This window comes from Pristiophorus japonicus, chromosome 5, assembly GCF_044704955.1.
Source record: "Pristiophorus japonicus isolate sPriJap1 chromosome 5, sPriJap1.hap1, whole genome shotgun sequence".
Taxonomy (NCBI): Eukaryota; Metazoa; Chordata; class Chondrichthyes; family Pristiophoridae; genus Pristiophorus; species Pristiophorus japonicus.
This window is the reverse complement of record NC_091981.1, coordinates 280,723,813-280,728,733: the sequence shown is the minus strand read 5'-3', so window position 1 is coordinate 280,728,733 and position 4,921 is coordinate 280,723,813. Positions and strand designations below refer to the sequence as shown.

The following is a 4,921-nucleotide window of genomic DNA, read 5'->3' as shown; positions in this document are numbered from 1 at the left end:
CCAATGCCTAAATCTGACTAGGTTAAACTCTAGGGCAACAGGGATAATGCTCACCAATCCTCTTATTGACAGTTAGCGGTGGTTTGCGGTTTCAGTCTTCGCTGGACATTGTAGGTTCTGCTTACCGTACCCCGAACGTCGTGGAAGACTTCTTGCTGCGTAGTCTTCAGTTGAGTTGAGTCCACTGATGCGGTAAGGCGCGGTTTGGATTTATGGGGTGAGCACCCACTTTCTTCTTGTAGGAGTAGGGCTTTGGGTTACTTTAGGTAATGTTTCACCCGTTGTAAGCCAGGAATAGATTGTAAAGTGGAAAACTTTCGAATCTTCGGTTTCTTCTCGAGTAGTTTCTTTCTTAGGATTTGTCGATCGCGGTGGTTCGATGTTACCATGTTGGCTGTGGTCAGTTGGTGCCGCGATGAGTTGGTGATGTCCGCAATCACTGGGAATTGCTTTTCTCTGCCCTTTTGTTGATGTTCTTCCTCCTCCTTCGGTGGCAGAGCAATGTAACCCAGGAGTGTCGTCGAGGCTCAAGACGCTGATGGAGCTGATAGTGCAGTGAAGGCTCTAGTTGATCAGAAGGTTGATTAACCCATAAAACAGGGCCTCAATTATACTTTGAGAGCCTTTCTAATCTGCGCGCCAAATCAAACCCGATTCTTTGTCTTAGTTTTGGCGGGCTTGATAATTCTTAAATTTTGGTGGGCTCGTTAACGATAACTTGTTTAGGAAGTGTCGATCTATTGGATTCGAGTTGCGATTGTAAAAATTAGTTTTGGTGTTTATGTTGTCTGCCTGGGCCTGGGTTTTCCATGCAGGCCGGAAAAGTGATTAACATTATGCATGTGCTGGATGGGTTTCATGCTTAGAGCTATAGCTAGCTATCTCTGGGTCAATTGTTGAAATGTTAATGTCTCCTAGGGAGCAGAGTTTTTGAGTTTACACAGTTCCCCAGACAATTTGTTTAGCTCTAATATCCCAGACAGCTCCAATACCCAAAGACTGACTTTTTCAGAGGTTAGTAATCCCCTGGTTTTGCAGCCCTTTTCCCTTGCAGACCCATGCATCTTTTAAAATCCCAAAGTTCATTTTAAGCAAGTCCAAAATGATCCTTCCTTCGGGTTTCCTCACACAGAGGGGGAATCTTTGAATTTTGAGAAAACTTTGAGTTTTACAGTCCCCCCGTGATATTCTACATGCTAGAGTGTCATGCTAAGTGAACCAAATTCTTGATTCCGGAGAGCCAACCTTACCCTGTTACCTAACTAAAACTTAAACGTACATTCCCCTTTTGAAATGTAATGCAATTTACAGGCAAATACAGTCATTCCGATTACATTGCTTAGAGGGAGTCCAACGTCCCTCCATTACTCCGGTTTTACAGAAAATAAAATACACGATCAAACCACAAGTAAAATTCTTACAACACTTGACCCCTGTGTTTTTACAGCAGGTAAAATCACAAAAACAAAACAAAACAGACATTACAATATGGAGTTTCCCTTCCTGATGCGATCCCCAAGTTTGGCCAGGGAGCGTACAGCACCCTTTGGTGCCTGGTCTGACAGCCTCTGCGTTTCACTCGGCAAATGAGACACCATAAGTAAAGAATAATCGCGAGTTGACAGACAACTAAAATATGGGAAGCTATTCTGACCCCGGCTGGGACTTCTATGTTTCTGAAAATGTCCCACCACGGTGGAATTGTGATCTCCAGAATTTTCCTCTCTATCTCAATTGTTTTCTGTTCTAGAGTGTAGAAATGTTTCTGTGAGATTACTACAGCTTTCAGTGGAGTGATAAGATGTTTGGGTAGAGGGGGGATTTTGTAGCCAAAATGTGCAACATAATCTTGCAGGTTTGTGATGTTTTCACTTGCAGTGAGGTGAACAGAAGAGGGTTCAGGAATGGGGACAATCCGTTCCTGGGCCACTTGAACTTCTGCCTCGGGTTTAAAACAGAAACTGCTGTCACTCACCGGACACCAGAAGTGTCCATGCTGGTAGTGGGGCGCTGGTGGTGTTACAATATGTCCCACCCCCTATGTATGCTACCTGTGGAGGAACATGTGCCATTACCTCCATGGTACAGTTAATAGATTGTGCGCCAGCAGCTTTAAACCCACATTGTGGTTTAGAATAGGCATTCAAGTGCTGGGGGCACAGTATTATGTGTGCACCCCAGCTCCGGCACCCGGAGAGGTCAGTACCTGTCATAGCATGCTCCCACTTTATGACATAAGGTGGGACTGCTGTGAAATGAACGTGTGCACCTCCTTGAATGACTCCAATGTTCTCCACCCGGTATACCGGTGCGAGTCGGGCTGTCCCACCCGTGACCGGCATCCTTAGTACTATCCCCATAATGGTGTGGTTAGAACGCCCGTAATGCACTGGGACAGGGTAGGCTTCAGAAGCTAGGCGGAGCTGACATGGGCTTAGTGAATTACTGTACAGGTGGAGGGCTGAGAGGTGCTTGTTACTGATCCAGGAAGGGACAAAACCTTCTTTTAAATCCTCCAGGTTGTTGCGGCCCTCGCCCAACAACCATGCTCCATACAGCACACACACCTTGTTCTGTGCAGCCTGGTCTGAAGCATTCCTGTCCTCCCGTATGAGTACATTCACCGTTTGTGCATGTCTTTCCAGCTCAGCAATAATCTCTTTTAAATGGACCGTCATAGCCTGGTCCTCGTGTAGCTCTGAGCCCACCATTGTGTTTTCCTCTTTTAGGATCTTTTGTAGTTGGTTCTTTAGGCCATTTATTTGCGTTTGCAATTCTATATCGTCCATACTATTTACCACAGAGGACCCTGTATTATATACGGTAAAAATCTCGTTCCAGGTACCCCTCCTTTGTCTCCCCGAGTCCATAGTGTTCCTAGCATATAGGGTGTATAAATCTGTTTTATCTACATTGCCAAAATCTATTGTGAAATTTATTGAACATTTCTCTGAGTAGGGTCTGGTATAGCTGCTCTGTTTCCTTCGGGCACCATTCAGTTAAGTTCACCTTGGTAAGGTTTTTTTTTTTGGAAATTCGTAGCCAATCGTTCCAATTCTTTGTCAAATCACAAACGCCAGAGGTCACCTTGCACACGCCAAGGATCACTCTGCGCCAATGCTCTTAGCCAAAAGGCCGAGAGCCACTGCACCGTTCCTAGAAGTACTGCAATACCAGGTTCGTGCCATGGAGGTGGATGGGTCAGGTCCCCCACACACCTCCGTGAGGTGGATGGGTCAAGCCACCCCACCCACCTCCTGTTTCCAAAAAAGCATAGGAGAACCACCTTCCTGATCCAGGGAGAACCACGTTGGGGTCATGGTTACTCCCCTGTCAGGTCAGTTACGCATGATCTTAGCCAAAAGGCCGAGAAGCGATGGTTTAAAATAACTGAAGCTATTGCATAGTGTACCCCCTGGTATAACACCTTTTTGGTCGGTACCAATACTAATCCATTCCCTGGTCCCTTGGTGGTGGTAGGACACCTCTCTATTACTGTCCGTACTGTCAGGGTCGTGGACAGGGGTTTCTTAATGCGTGCTACAAGTTCGGTGGCGTTGATTGGAAGCGGAGAAAGTGGGACCGTACATGCGAAGGCTGGAATTCAACCCCATCCCCTTCCAGACATCTTGCCATTGCCTGACGAAGGTGATCGATATGCCTGCGGGACAGATCTTCTCTGATCCCCACATGCAAACGTAAATTCCCTGTTCAGACTCCCACCACTTGTTCCAACACATACTCACTCCTCCCTGTGTTCCCGTGATGGTCTGGTAAGTATCGTTACCGAGTTGTTCCCAGTTAGTTCGCTGGCCCCCCCCGTGTCCTTGCTCAGCTTCCTGAGCCACCACCATCTACCCAGGGGAATCTGTCCTTACAAGTCAAACACACACGTTTTCCTCACGTAACACTGACCCGCGCAACAACGAGCCGCATCCTGGGGCATGGCATGGAGGCATCCCTGTAGGTAAACCCCTCCTGGCTGGAATATCGAGTGGAGTTAGACTCCAGCCATCCTGGCCACCTTCCCTTGTGGAAATAAACGGCGAGCTCTTCCACACCCGGTGTGCCACCCCCTGCAGTTACGATCGGTGCTCTCTCTCCCGAGCAACCATGAATGAGGGATTCCTCCACGTCACCTCGGTCACCAATGCTCACCCCCATCAGGGCGAGCAGGAGCAGGACCCTTTTCATGTCGACCTCCTTCCTGTAGGGACACATAAAACAGATTGTCCAGTCCTCCGGTGCTACAGTACACTGCCCCTTTAGGTGTAGCTGCTGAGTTCATTTCATTCACTGAGGGTTCTGCGCAGCTGGAGGCCACCACTACCTCTCCCGTGAGTCCCTCACCGCCGAAGGCTGATGGCTGGGGGTCCCTGTCCGTAGACTGATTCCTGATCTTGGGTATTCTTTTACGGATGGCAAACCTCCCGGGGCTGAACCACTGAAACCGGGGTGCTGGTGACCACGGTGTCTTAAGCCGTGGTGTGCGGGAAGTCCTTCTTAAGGTTCTGGCTACCGGGGGTGCGTCCGAGTCCCAAATGATTGGGGGGATAGCTCCTCCAGTAATACAGTTCACCGCCCCTCTTGGTACAATTTGTGAGTCTGCCACATCCCCTGTGGGATCTCCACAGTCGGGGCCGCTGGCTGAGAATCCCTGTCCCTCGAATGGTTCACTGTTCCTGGCTGTCCCTTGCACTTAGCAGCTATCACGGGGTTAAACAGTTTACACTGGTTTAGTCGACAATGTGGTACAGCCCCATGTACAGTGCCTCAAAGACCCCTAGTTCCGTACTAAGCGTAGTTCCGTACCATAACCTAGTCCCCTATCTCCCTTTCGTGGTGTTTGCTCTAGCAGCAGTCGATTGCTCTGTTGCTGTTTTCCCATGTTGCTAGCAGCCTGCCAGTGAATCTGTTTAAG

General features: G+C 48.5%; 1 pseudogene; it reads right to left on the bottom strand.

Annotated features, from left to right (window-relative positions):
• Nucleotides 1-3,140: 3,140 nt before the first annotated feature.
• On the bottom strand, nucleotides 3,141-3,378 carry LOC139264863 (U2 spliceosomal RNA; annotated as a pseudogene).
• Nucleotides 3,379-4,921: the final 1,543 nt, after the last annotated feature.